Source organism: Ambystoma mexicanum, chromosome 5p (genome assembly GCF_040938575.1).
Source record: "Ambystoma mexicanum isolate Mex_15411 chromosome 5p, UKY_AmexF1_1, whole genome shotgun sequence".
Lineage (NCBI taxonomy): Eukaryota > Metazoa > Chordata > Amphibia > Caudata > Ambystomatidae > Ambystoma > Ambystoma mexicanum.
In genome coordinates, this window is record NC_090930.1 from 951,108,390 (window position 1) to 951,124,377 (window position 15,988).

Below are 15,988 nucleotides of genomic sequence, written 5' to 3' on the forward strand. Positions count from 1 at the left end.
TTAGTAAACTGCTGTGTGAGGTGGATCTGTGTGCAACTTTGCTACCCTCAGTTATGTGTCTCTCGTCTACAGGGAGTGATCCATACAAGTCTAAAAAGAAGAATTATAAAAAAAAGTAGCTACAAAGAAAACAAATATTTCAAAAACTAAAAGAATAAAAAAAGTTCCTACTTGACATTTTTGAGAAATCCGTCGGCAGTGGGAAGAGAAACACAGAAGGAATCACCATTGATCCCTGACTTAATTTCTTCCCTTAAGATGGCTAGTGGTATTTTCAACAAAGATACAAAATGACAAATTCCACGGCAGATGGGTCCTAAGAAGAGTAAGAAAGCAAAAAAGAAAAAGATGACAGAAGAGGAGCGTTTGGGCTTTGACCACCTAAGTACTCAAAATTCAAATGATTTTAGTAGACAGACTGAATTTAAGAACCTCAATGCAACAGAACTGAATTACTCTATCAATACAGAAAGCAGAATCTGTAAATTAGACAATATGGACACAAATTCAGGCAATCCCACTCAAATACTGGCTGCTCTGTATAATGGAAAGCTCATCTTCCACATACCAAATTACCCTAACTCACTGGTCTTAAAGTGTAAGAGTCAAAATTCTAGTCCCACTCATGTTAGAAATGACTCTCGTACTATTATGAAATCCTTGTTTCCTTGGGACAAAAGTGAGTTTCTAAATCGAGGCAATATCTTGGCAATCTTTCATAAAATGTCTTCATTGCGGATGATTTCATCCAGGGACATTGAACTGGTTGAATTTGTAAGCGATAAGAGCACGTGGTAGTATGGATGTACCATCCTCTATAATTAGTAACATAATTTAAGCTGCCACTGACGATCTGCGCCAAAGAGGTTTTGATTTAATACAACTGACTGACAGGCAATTGAATCATCATCCGGGTAGGTTGGGAGAGAGTATGAGAGGCCTACCACAGCATTTTGCCTTACTCAAAATAACATATGGTACAGATTCTGAGTCTTGTCATAAAATGCATTTTTCTGAGCCAATTCCCTCTATTGAGAAACGAATTTTGGAGTGGTCTTGGTTACCAGGAGCCCTAAACTGTTCTTCCAAGCAATGTCCAAATATCCGCCCAAGTTTTTTTATGATTTGCATTCAAAATGTGGGGGTGATCTCATGGAATTCGAGAGGCCATTTTAATCTATAAAATAATTCAGTACTGCATTACTGTTAGACAGCAAGAAATTATACTAATTCAGGAAACATTCTTATTACAAAATGTTATCTTGGATGAGTATGTTACAGGCGATTCGAGGGATACAAAGGAAATTGCAAGGTGGTCTTTTAATTACTATAAATTCATGGTGCCATGAGAGTGGTAACTTAGGACCCCGCATGACATGCAAACTTTGATGTAGAAGCTATGGTTAGTATCATTTGAAGAAGTAGCAATTATGGAGCACCGTGGCCTAATGGTCTATGTAGCACGGTTTTTAAGAGTAATGCAATAATGTGGTCAAACATTCTTTACTTAGTCTTTAGAAACATTCAGAATGAAAAAGTGACCCCCAACACCTGGAAGATTTCACATGTGATCCCCATATTTAAAAAGGGAGATAAACTAGACCCCATGAATTACAGGCCTATTGCCTTTTTATGTGCAGATTCCAAAATATTCTCAGCCCTTATCTGGAACGAACGTAATCAGTGGGCAAATGAATATGGCTTCCTAAATCATATATTTTTTTTTACTTGTATATAATCAAAATATGATTTTTTACAAGGTATTCAAATAGGGTTCAGGAGAGGAGTGGGCACAAATTTAAATAGATATGTATTCACTTTATCGCCAGAAAAGCATGGATGAGAAACAAGCATAGATCTTTCTCTTGCTTTCGACTAAGTTAATGGGAACTTGCTTTGGGAAAAATTAAAACACTGAGGTTTACTGAAGAACTTTTAGAATATTTTAATATACCTACATTCAGAACAACATGGAAAATTAGACTCAACAGAGAAGGTCACTGCTCTAAAAAATTCAACATTGCTACAGGACTGCAACAAGGTTGTATTTTAGCCCCTTCCTTTTTTAACTTATATCTTTTGGATTTGGACAGTGCACCAGTCCTTATTTGGATGGGGTGAAGCACGGATAAGTCCGGTCACCGATGTCTGCAGCATTGGTTGTGTGTGCTGGCCTGTCCGTGCTCCTTCTCAGGACTTGCTCCGTTGTGTGGCCTCTTTTTCCAGCTACCCTGTGGTCGGTTTCAAGGTTGTGTGACGCTAACCATCTACTGCTCCCCACAGGGCAGCCTACACACTTGCCAGCACTTGCCTCCTCCTTCGGTCACAGCGGACACCTGTGGATCCATCAGCACTCCTGCTTGTGTTCTACACCTGCCCTGAGCCATGGGCCTTACCCTTAACCCCTCTGCCTGCCCATCGATCTTGGACCAGTGAAAAATCATGTTCGAGGCAAAGCCCAGGGCGAAGTCCAGCTGAGTCTGGTCGCTGCTGTCTGCAGCCTTGGTTGTGTCTGCTGGCCTGTCTGTGCCCCTTCTGTGGACATGCTGCATTGTGTGCTTGCTTTTTTCCAGCTACTCTGTTGTCAGTTGTGAGGGCATGTAAAGCTAACCATCTGCTGCTCCCCACAGGGGCAGTCCACTCACTTGCCTGCACTTGCCTGCACTTGCCTGCCACTCCGGTCACAGCTGACCCCTGCATCCATCAGCACGCCTGCTGGCATTCTACATCTGGACTGATCCACGGACCTTAACCACATCCCTCTTGGCCGCCCATCGGCCTCGGACTGGTGAAAACATCACATCCTGGGTGAAGCCCAGCGCGCAGTCCAGATAAGTGTGGCCGCAGCTGTCTTCAACTGTCCACAGTGGGACTATAACTTCCTATTCTTTATCTCTTTCTTTTATGTTTCTGTTCTCATCATCGTTAGCCCCAATGTGATGCTCAACGGCCGCTCCTACTTCCTTTGCCACAGCACGGCCATCTTACGCACTTGCTAGTTTATGCTCATTGACCATCATAGTGCTTGCTCCATTTTTCCTTCAAATTTGATTGTTTCTGCCTTTTTGGTATTGCTGACATGTCTGTTTTAAATTTTACTCCTTATATTCCTCATAGGTCTGTTTCTAGTCTTTCTTTTCGTAACTACTCTAATCGTATCTATCCTCTTTGCTCCTGTTACCCACCACCCTTTAATCTTGCCCTCTGGAATGATCAATCACTCTGTAATAAATATCACTCTGTCTTAGATACTTTTCTCCTTCTGAACCTACACTTTTTATGTATTACTGAGACATGGCTTTCATCTTATAATACTTCTATTCATGCTTCCCTCTCTACATCCGGCACAGCTTTTCTTCACATGCCCAGCCTTTGGCCCATGGGGGTGGAACTGGTATTTTCTACCGCTCATCATTTGTTTCTACTCCTACTTCATTGTCTATTTCTATATTTTCTTAATTTGAATACTCACTCACTTCTTTTTCTCAACCACATCCCTTCACTTTTGTACTGGTCTATCGTCCTCCTGTCCCTGTTGGAAACGTTTGGGATGATAATGATCTCTTGCTCTCTGTTATTTTACCTTGTTCTACCCCATTTATACTCCTGGTTGATTTTAATTTGCATTGCACTTCTATTCACTCATCTCTTCTGTTTCTTTCCATTCTTGATTCTTAACTTCTGTCTGCTCTTCCTACTTGTTCTTCACATGTTTCTGGTTCTTGTCTCAATCTTATTTTCACTTCACCTTTATCCTTCTGTTTCTTCACACCCTGTTTATTCTTCTGATCATCATCTTTTATTCTTTTTGATTCTCCCTTCTCTTCTCCCGACTAGCCCACCTCGTTCTGACGCTCCAACATATTTTTGTCAAGATCTTCATGCTTTTAACACTCCTTTGTTTGTTTCCTCTTGTACTTCTACTCTTCTTTCACGTACCTCATTTGCGGGTACACCCCCTTTTGGCGCGGCCGTTTCGCCGCAGGCCGGTTTGGCACGGCCAGTTCGCCGCAGCGGCCAGTTCGCCACGCCCATTTCAGCGCAGGAGCCTTTCTGGCGCCGCCGATTTGGCGCGAGGGACGTTTGGACGTGGCTGACATTGCAGCCACATCTAAACTCCCTCACGCCAAATTTAAAAGCATAATTATTTTCAAATGCAGCACGTTGACAGGAACTGTGCTCTTCCTACTTGTTCTTCACATGTTTCTGGTTCTTGTCTCAATCTTATTTTCACTTCACCTTTATCCTTCTGTTTCTTCACACCCTGTTTATTCTTCTGATCATCATCTTTTATTCTTTTTGATTCTCCCTTCTCTTCTCCCGACTAGCCCACCTCGTTCTGACGCTCCAACATATTTTTGTCAAGATCTTCATGCTTTTAACACTCCTTTGTTTGTTTCCTCTTGTACTTCTACTCTTCTTTCACGTACCTCATTTGCGGGTACACCCCCTTTTGGCGCGGCCGTTTAGCCGCGGGTCGGTTTGGCGCGGCCAGTTGGCCGCAGCGGCCAGTTCGCCACGCCCATTTCAGCGCGGGAGCCTTTCTGGCGCCGCCGATTTGGCGCGAGGGACGTTTGGACGTGGCTGACATTGCAGCCACATCTAAACTCCCTCACGCCAAATTTAAAAGCATAATTATTTTCAAATGCAGCACGTTGACAGGAACTGTGCCTGACAACGTGTTGCATTTGAAAATAATTTGGGGTCAAGTGACTGGCGTGAAGTGTAGTATTTTTTATTGTGATTTTCCCAAATGCTTTATTATTATTTTTTTTTATCAGACGGTTCAATTATGCGGGTTAAATATGCAACTTTTGCTGCCTCAGGCACAAGGCCCGTTTGGTCTTGTGGTTAAGTTCCAAGCCTCACAATCTTGCACGCCGTGGTTCGTGGCTGCAATAAAGCTTTTAATTTTATACTATTTGAAAAAAAAAATAATGTGATATTTTGGAACTTATCCACAAAACCAAACTGGCCTTCTGCCTGGGGCTGCAAAAGTGACATATTTAACCCCCATGATTGAACAATCTAATAAAAAAAAGAATAATAAAGTATTTGGGCAATTCACAATAAAAAAGAACCCTCTGCCCACTACCACCCCCTCCTCCCACCACATGCCCACTACCACCTCCCACCACCTGCCAGCTACCACCTCTCTCCTCCACCCCCTGCCCACTACCACCTCCCACCACCTGCCAGCTACCACCTCTCTCCTCCACCCCCTGCCCACTACCACCTCCCACCACCTGCCAGCTACCACCTCACTCCTCCACCCCCTGCCCACTACCACCTCCCCCCTCCCACCACCTGCCAGCTACCACCTCTAACCCCCTGCCCACTACCACCCCTCTCCTCCCAAATTTGCTGGAGGTAGTGGCCTTGCGTTAAGTTCTCTACCCCAGAGTCTTGCAGGCCATGGTTTGTGGATAAACTGAACCTTTCGTTAATTTCCCCTTTTAAATAAAAATAATGTGATATTTTGCAAAATAGAATAGCCCAGCCACGAACCATGGCCGGCAAGATTGTGGGTCTTGGAACTTAACCACAAGACCAAACTGGCCTTGCCCCTGGGCAGCAAAAGTTATATATTTAACTCCCATGATTGAAGAATTGATAAAAAAATAATAATAATAATAAAGCATTTATATTAAATTCACAATACATTTAAAAATACCGAACCGGCAGAATCTCCCCAAACCCCTATGCGAATCTCCCCCAACAACCCCACCCCGCGCCAAAACATCCCCGCCCAAACCCCTATGATAATCTCCCCAAACCCCCCCACCCCGTGCCTAAACAGAATCTCCCCAAACCCCTATGCGAATCTCCCCCAACCTCCCACCCCGCGCCAAAACATCCCTGCGGCCAAACGTCGCAGCGCCGAATTGGGCGCGCCAAAATGGGCGCGCCCAATTGGCTCCTGCGCCGAATCGGTCGCGGCGAATCGGCCCGCGCTGAACTGGCCGCGCCTAATCGTCCTGCTCCGTCATTTGCTGCTCTTTCTGCTGATGACGCAGCCACTACACTGTCTTCCTCTCTTTCTTCCAATCTTGATTCTCATTACCCAACTACCCCATTCTGCCCCTCTCAAAAATCACCTCAACCATAGCTCACCCCCATCTTCGCTCCATGCAGCAAGTTGTTCGCCATCTGTAGCGATGCTGGCACAGTTCTTTTCTGATGCAGGTTGCTTGTATTTTTCCTCTTATCACACACTATATGATGACATTCGTCTTTCTACTAGAAGTTTATATTATTCTGATTTTCTACAATCCCAATCTACTCATTCCAGGTGTCTGTTTCAATTATTATCTTGTCTCCTTTCTCCGCCCACTCTTGACTATTCACTTAACTGTACTGTAGCTGCTTCTGATCTTGATTCATACTTCTCTTCTCAGGTGGCCACTCTTTGAGCACCCATTGTTCCTTCTTCTACTGTTCTCTTTTCATCTACACTCTCCTTTCCCATTTTCGGTTATTTCATCCTTTTCTCAGATTTCTAATTCTGAGACGTCTTCCTTACTTGCTTGAGCCCATCTTACTGCTTCTCCTTCCGATCCTATTCCCTCCTCACTCAACCCCAAGGTCTATCCCTCTCTGGTTTCTTATCTTACCTCTTTTTTCAATATTTCTCTGCTCACTTCAACCTTTCCTTCTTCATTTGAGCATGCTTCTATTCTTCCTATTCTAAAGAAACCTACTCTAGACCCCTCACTTCCTTTTAATTTTTGACTTATTTCTCTTCTTTCCTATCTTTCCAAGCTTCTTGAACGTCTTGTCTATTCCTAGGTCTCAGCTTTTGTAACTGATAACTCTATTCTTCCTCATTTTTTAGTCTGGCTTTCGTCCTCTTAATTCAACTGAAACTGCTCTTCTTACTGTCTGTGATTCCTTGCTCTCTGCTCGCTACTCTAAACACTCTTCTCTTCTGGTCCTATTGGATTTATCGGCTGCTTTTCACAATGTGGATCATACCGTTCTCTTATATTCTCTTTCTTCCTTTGGGTTTTCTGGTTCTGTCTTATCTTGATTTCACTAATATCTATCCAACCGAACGTATTCAGTGTCTTGGGCTGGGTCCCTTTCTGATACTTCACTATGGTGTTCCCCAAGGTTCTGTTTTAGGACCTTTTCTTTTCTCATCTCCTCTTGCTGCTATCATTTAGTCTTTTGGGATATCACATCATTTCTTTGTGGATGATACCCAACTTTTCCTGTTCTTTTCTTCTTTTTCATCTTCTATTCATGTCAACCTTGCTTCCTGGCCCTTGGCTATGAAATCCTCCATGTTGGATCACTTTTCGCCTTAAAGGCCACTAAAACTGAAGTTCTTTTCTTTCCCGCTAATACTCCTCCCTTTGTTTCATTTGCCCCTTCACAATTACCTATTTCATCTTCTGATCGTAATCTTGGTCTTTATTTTGACACTGACTTGTCATTCTCTTAACATATTTCTATTACTTTGCATGCTTGTTGCTATCATCTTTTCAACATTGGTAAATCCCGATCCTTTCTTATGATGGATGCCACTAAGCTATTGGTTTCTTTGCTAATTTTTTCTTGTTTATTCTACTGTTCTGCTACACTCTTTGGTCTTCCTGTCTATATCTTTTTATAATGCTTCTATTCATCTCTATATCTTCTTTCTTCTCGTGATTTTATTTATCAGTCTTTACCCTAGGTTGGCTTCCTTTTTACTCTTGCCTCAAATTCAATTTCCTCTATCTTGTTTTCAAGTCTCTTCATGGCCCTGTACCTTCTTACCTTTCTTCTCTCATTTCTTTTTATTCTCCTACTTGTTTGCTTCGATCTCAGTGTCAATTTCTACTATCAGTTCCTCTCCCCCCTTGTGCCCAGTCACGATTTCGCTCTTTCACTTTGCTAGCTCCATCTCACTGGAACGCTCTTCCTCTATCCCGCTGCTCTATTAATTCCTAGTCTTTTTTTCATACCACTCTTAAGAATCATCACCTTCATCTAGTAGAACAACTATAAATACTTTTTCTTAGTTTTTAAGATTGCCTTTTTTTGTACTGTAAAGTGTGTCTTTTTTGTTCAGTGCTTTGCCGTAAAGCGCTATTTAAGTTACAAATAATGTACAAAAAAAATACAAAAATACATTAGAAAAGGCAGTCTTCATTTCTCCTACAGTAGAAGGAACCAAGTTACCATGGATTTCTTATGCAGATGACATCATTTTGCTGGATTGCACACGCATTGGACTCCAGAGAATGCTGACTGCATTCCAAGCATACATTTACGCTAATCATGTACTAATTAATACATCTAGAGTTACACACTACTTAGCGGGTAGAGCCAAAGTTAAAAATGCAGTTGGTGGCTGAATAATCAAAAGCTAGAGATTGTGACCAAACAAAAGATTATTACTGCTTAATCTAAAAAAAAGAAAGCAACATTACTTTTGGCACAAATTAAGCATTTTTACAAAAAATATGGAAAATGTTCTCTCTTACCTGTAATACAACTATACGAAGGTAAGGTGGTTCTGGCTCTCATCTATGAACTAGAAACATACCATCTTCTGTATGATGTGGATCTGTCTGTTCGCGATGGATACGTTTGGAGAAATCTATTATCATTGCCTAAATGCACTCCGATAAGTACAATTCGCTTTGAACTTGGTCTGGTGTCTCTGAATGAGAGATTGATATGGAAAAAGTAGCTTTTTTTGCAAAGAAATCCTTCATCCTCCTCCTAATTATCGGTTTGAGAAATGTGCAGAATTGAGGCAGATAGATCAAAATATTTATGTAGCAATGTGCAAAAAACGTAACTTCACTCAAAACCTGCTTTTTAATATAGTTTGGGACAATTTGGAAGCCTTTAAAAAAATATGCCAAATTTGCTGGTGCAAGACTTGTTGTAACATGAAACAATTCAAATGTTGCCACCTTGGTCAGTAATGAACATAAAAGCTTGAATATGAAATCCCCCTATTTGTGTCAATTTCCTTCATCCCATCTAAGAACTGTTTTAATGAAATGTAGGTGTGAACTCTTAATGACAAGAGAAATTGTTAAGTCTATGGGAAAGAGCACACTGTTCGAGTTCATCTTGTAGATATTGCAATTTGCCAACTGAAACCTTAAAGCATTTATTGATTGATTGCACTACACTTAGAAACCTGCGTGCTCTCTGTTTTGGGTGTTTTTTTCATAACAACATATGCACATTTAGTGAGTTATTTTGGTCCAGAATTGTTAATGGAAACTCTATTACATTAAGCTTTTCACAACTATGCTTTTTGCACAGAATACATTTAATTTAATTTTAATAAGATGCAAACTCTTTAGATCAAGATTGCACATGGAGAAAACATACCATTATGAAATGATTTTTAAAAACAGTTTTAATAATTCAATGTTTTGAACTGTCCTCTTAACTGTTGAGAATCTCTGTGGAAGAGTGTGTTCCTTACAGATACCTTAAGGTTTAGGAGCACTAGATAGATAAATAAATAAATAAATAAATAAATAAAATAATTCTGCACAGAGAAGTCATGTCCGTTTGATAATTGCTTAAAGAATCCTCCCATTTCATGGAACTATCTATTGTTAACTAATTTTGAATGTTTATTTTTTTTTATAAATGTTTGACTATGATATGTATTAAATATTTGGTAGGTGAGGTTTTTGTTGTTTTTAGAGTTTATAAGATGAGTTGTAATACTGAATATCTGCTTTCATTTTACTGTGCGTGTTGTGTAATCTATGTGTCTTCTTTTTGTGTAAGGTTTATGTTTTAATAATATGCTGTTGACTGGATGAGTTGTACCAGTCTGCTGGAAGGGCCTGTGTGGATATCCCACTGGACTTTCTTGAAAATATTCGGTATTTCCCAGTATATGTTCAAAAAATTCTAGTTGGTTCAATTGATTATAATGTGGATATATTTATTGATCAATTTTCATCTTTTTGAAGCCATTAGCAAACATTATGTTGTCCAATGCATTTCGGTCTTTACTAGACCTTCTTCAGGGACTAATGATAATGAAAAGAAATAAAATTAAAATACTCATAAATCTGTTCATTCAAAAATATACAAAAATGTATTATGCGTGTGAACGGGAGGAAAGGGAGGAACGGGAAGAAGGGGCGAAATGGTGGAATCACCTCCGTGAGGGGGGAATACAGCTGGGTAACCACCGTGAGAGGGAACAGCGGCGACACCTTCCCGGACTGAACCCAGCAGCGCTGGGAGCCGAGGAAACAGGCAGTGACAGCCTGGCGGTTCCCGCTCCCTTATCACGTGGAGCCGAACTGGAAACGAACAGTAAAGACCCGGTGGTTCCAAAACTCTTCATTCACAGCGGGTCATTATATAAGAAGGACACAGCTAATGGGAAGCCCTCACATGTGACCGCAGGCTCCGCACAGAGGGAGAGTCGGGCTGGCGGTCATGGTCTCTTGCACATTCCCGTCTCCCCTGCAGCCATGCGCCACGCGGCTTTCCCCACAGATGCCGTCACTAAGTTACACATATCCGAGTCCGCATTTCCCAATCATAGCTCACCTGCCTGTGGGAAGTACAATGCTACAGAAGCGTTGATAGCATCGTCTGGCAGGGAGACAGAGGTACCCCGCAAAACTCCAGTGTTGACGGGAGAGGCTGCATGGCAAACCACGGGCAAAGAGAAAGGGAGTGGAGCTTGGGGGTCTATTCATAGAAAAAGAGGCCAGAGCAGCCTTGATTGGTCCACACAGCCCCAACCCATATATAAGGGTGAAACTGATGAAGGACTGTGTGTGTTTTTCCGCTTCTCTTGCAGAACAACGGGGAAGAGAGAGAGAGAACTGCACCTGAGAAGCTCTGGGTGTATGAAGACTAGGCGTCACCTTTCCATGGTTCATCCTTATCACAGAAGAAGAAAGAACTCTATTCAAGAACTTTGAACAATCATTTTTATTTTATTTTTTTCTTCTTTGTGAACCTGAATGAAGGCAATTTTAAGTTCCTTCAAGCCAGTTGCTGTCTGCCTCACCCTTACAATGCGTTTTGCTTAGAGTCTACAACACTAAATATTTTGAAAAATGTACCTGTGTAAATGTTGCTTTTAATCTTTGACCTTGTTTGTGTTTTCTTTCTTGTTGGAAAATGTTCCAATTCCTGCTCCACTTGAGCGTGCTAATTTACATTTGCTGATATATGTCCTCTATGTGACTTCCTTTGTATTCTGGCAATCTAAATAGTAACAAATATACATTCAGAATCTAAGAAATATTGAGTTTAAATAAATCTTCCAACTGCTAGAACTTCGCCCTCCCACAGGGGGAGTCTTACCTGTTGCTTAGGCAGTGCTTCAGCATCAAGGCACCTCGCTCGTGTAGATACGTGTTGCTGGTTCACCTGACTGCTTTTATGTTGAAGAAAATGGCGCATTTTGAAGTAATGCGTGTGTTTGTATAAAGTTCGCCAGCCATTCTTAATGCTCCTAGGCTATGGCGATCATTTTGGTTATTATTTGCGCTTGAAATGAGAACTTCTCTATGCTAAACTATATAGAGCTAACTGTTGATGGACAATAGTACATTGTGACAACCTAATGTAAAGGTTGTAAGTAGTTTCTAAATTCGTGTGATGTTCAAACTTTAACTATATGTGTAACAATGTGGTTACTTCTACTATTGTAGCTCAACCTGGAGTTCTTCACTTATTTATGTTAATTATTAATAAAACATCCAAATTCACACCAACCTTCACTCAACATGCACAATGTAAATATTAGATGATCCAAACAAATTAAACACTCTTGTGTAATCTGATACATTTAACAATACATACAAGATTGCCTACTTTGATAAACTTCAACCTGTTACACATATATTTGGACATTTAGTAATCAGCGACATACTTATAATCGATTCAATTCTTCTTGGTTTTAACTTGTTGACAATAAAGTTAAATTAAAGAAAACATGCAAAATTGCATTCTTCATTGAGACCACCTGGCTGCATAGAGTTTAGTTTCTCGATCCAAAAAGTTTCTTTCTGGCTTAAAAGTCTGTTAATGTGCACATTCGTGCCTTGGGTAACCTCTAGTACATCAAGAATTTGAAACTTCATTTGCGCTATTTGGTGTTTGGCTTCTTTAAAATGTCTCGATGCGGGAGATTTAATGTTTCCTGTACGGATATTGGACCGATGCTCATTCCATCTTACTTTAGCCTTACGAGTAGTTTGACCCACATAGTATTTGGCGCATGGGCACTTGATACTGTATATGACGTTCATAGTGTCACAAGTTGCAAATTCTTTCAAGTACATTTTTCGACCTGAATTTGGGTGAAACACAATGTCCCCCTTCTGGACCATATGGCAATTTGAGCAGTTCAAACATGGATAAGTTCTCTTCTTTTTTGGTTTTTGCTTCTGCACTTGAATGTCACTACATATGAGCATATCCTTGATGTTTCTGCTTCTGGCATAGGCAAACATTGGTGGAGTCGTGTAAAGGTGCCCCAATGTCCTGTCTTCTGACAAAAAGTGCCAATGTTTCAAGACAATTTTTTAATCACGTAGTGCCCACTCATTTCTTTTTTGGACAATTGTCATATTGATTTGCACAACGAGTGAGAGGCACACTCAACATTTAAGTTATAAGAATTATGTCATATGAAGAATTGAGCGGTTTAACAAACAAGAAAGCAGAAACCTTGGGATTTACTCCCGAAGAGGCCAATGCAATTCTAGATTCCATAAGAGACACTGGAGGAAGCCCTACCATTACTGATCCTAACGTCAAAATGAAAACATTGGAACGACTTATACGCAAAGAGATGAACAGAAAACTGCATGCTGTCACTGTTACTAAATACTATAGAGCACAAAGAATCCCAAGAGGTTTAAGGATCCCGTTGAGACCCACCCTATGCAAAGAGAGCCGGGAGTTTGTGAATAAATGGGAACACATTTTGAATAGATGCTCTTTAGATCTAATACTATTAACAGTCCAGGAACTTGCCAAAGAACTGGATAAACTCACAGCAGAAATTTCAGAGATACAAACAGAACTGACTAACGCATTAAGTGCAGCCAATCTAGAAAAGATTTTAGAGGATATTAACAACAATCTCACAGAATATCAAACAGAATTGGAAAACAAGAAACTGTGTAAATATCGTAGAGACACATATGATTATTTGAACTATGAAGTTTATAGTTGGATGAATAAATATAACCAGAGGCCAACTCCCAGGAACTCAACAAGTTCTTCAGATCCAGACACCAGTGGACCGGAGTCAACGAGCACTGAGCATCAAGACGCAGGAGAAGGAACTAGTGCCGGCAATAAACGCCCTACAGGAAGAGGGTCCAACTCTAACAGTACTTTTTTAGACTGAGGCCAACAAGGAAGGGGACGCAGACAGAAACCAACAACGCCCGCACACTCGATTGAACCCCAGGAAAATTTAGTAGTCAATTTGTCAAGATATCAATTGACCAAGGAAGAAAACGACTTATTGCAAAAAGGACTCAATTTTGTTCCAACATATCAGTATACTCTATTTGAGAAGAAAGTAGAACTTTTCAAGTTTTCAAGAAAGCTTAGATTAAAGGCATTTTTCGCTACAATTGAGGGGGACAATACAGAAAATCAATCCAACACCAGAAATTGAGTACAAGGAAATCAAATCCAAGAGCACTTTTATACCTCTAATCAATTATCCCATAATTGATTTGTTCCAAAGGATGGTTACTACTGATCTCAAGAAGCTCTCGTACAAACCACCACGTTACAGCAATTTCAGTAAGCAAGATTTGAATATCATTCGCAGATTATTCTCTAACAATGATATCACATTTAAACCTGCCGATAAAGGGGGAGCGATGGTAATCCAAGATACCAAAGATTATCACCAAGAATGCATACAACAACTCATGGACAGATCTGTATATAATCCTATGGACAGAGATCCTATTAATGAAATCAAACAGAATTTGGAATACATATTGGATCTAGCGGAGAGAAATAAATGGATCTCAGAGAAAACCCGATGTTTCCTAACTACCCCAAACCCAAGAACTCCGGTGTTCTACACTATCCCGAAAATCCATAAAATATTAATAAAACCACCGGGCAGACCCATTGTGTCTGCCACCAACAGCATCTTACAACCCTTGGGTACATATTTGGACTAATTTCTTCAGCCTATTATACAAAATACCAAGACTTACATCAAAGATACCACTCATTTTCTTAATATTCTAACCAGCATATCTACCAATGAGAACACTATTATTTTTACTGCTCATGTACGAAGCTTATACACCTCAATCCCACACAACCAAGGACAAGAATCAGTAGAATGGCTCTTACTGAATACCAGAGAAGTAGAAGCATCAAAGGAATTTTTAATGATCCTTTTGGATTTGATTTCACAAAATTCATATTTCAGATATAAGGAGCATTATTATTTACAAACAAGCGGTACCTCAATGGGAGCTACAATGGTGCCAAGTTATGCTAACAGCTTCATGCATAAATTCAAAATGGATAACATTCTGAATCATGACATCTGGAAACAACATCTTCAATATTGGGGAAGATACATCGATGATGTATTTTGAATTTGGAAGGGAACCGAAGAACAGTTCATACAATTCTCAGAATTTCTTAATACCATTGATGCACATATACAATTCACGACAACTCACAGCAAAAAGGAAGTCAATTTTTTGAATGTCACTGTGATACATCTAGACTCAAAACTTTTTACTACTCTGTATCGAAAATCCAGTGATCGGAACAATTTGCTACATCGTCTAAGTTTTCATCCTCAAAACACTCTCACAAGCCTTCCTTACAGTCAAATGTTAAGGGTCAAGAAAATAGTACAAGATGAAGTTGAATGTAGAAAACCGACACAAGAGATGGCAACGAGATTTTTACAAAGAGGCTACTCAGCACAAGAGATCAATGACTCAATTTCTAAAGCAGCAACAATAGATAGGCAAGAGATACTTATGAAATCCACAGATGTTAAAGAAACTCCGCTCATCTATGTGACAAAATACTCTACGGAAAGCAATAAGGTTAAAAAAATTGTCTTGAAACATTGGCACTTTTTGTCAGAAGACAGGACATTGGGGCACCTTTACACAACTCCACCAATGTTTGCCTATACCTGACCCAGAAACATCAAGGATATGCTCATACATAGTGACATTCAAGTGCAGAAGCAAAGACCAAAAAAGAAGGGAACTTATCCATGTTTGAACTGCTCAAATTGCCATATGGTCCAGAAGGGGGATATTGTGCTTCACCCAAATTCAGGTCGAAAAATGTACTTGAAAAAATGTGCAACTTGTGACACTATGAACGTCATATACAGTATCAAGTGCCCATGCGGCAAATACTATGTGGGTCAAACTACTCGTAAGGCTAAAGTAAGATGGAATGAGCATCGGTCCAATATCCGTACAGGAAACATTAAATCTCCCGTATCAAGACATTTTAAAGAAGCCAAACACCAAATAGCGCAAATGAAGTTTAAAATTCTTGATATACTAGAGGTTACCCAAGGCACGAATGTGGACATTAACAGACTTTTAAACCAGAAAGAAACTTTTGGGATCGAGAAACTAAACTCTATGCAGCCAGGTGGTCTCAATGAAGAATGCAATTTTGCATGTTTTCTTTAATTTAACTTTATTGTTAACAAGTTAAAACCAAGAAGAATTGAATCGATTATAAGTATGTCGCTGATTACTAAATGTCCAAATATATGTGTAACAGGTTGAAGTTTATCAAAGTAGGCAATCTTGTATGTATTGTTAAATTTATCAGATTACACAAGAGTGTTTAATTTGTTTGGATCACCTAATATTTACATTGTGCAATGTTGAATGAAGGTTGGTGTGAATTTGGATGTTTTATTAATAATTAACATAAATAAGTGAAGAACTCCAGGTTGAGCTACAATAGTAGAAGTAACCACATTGTTACACATATAGTTAAAGTTTGAACA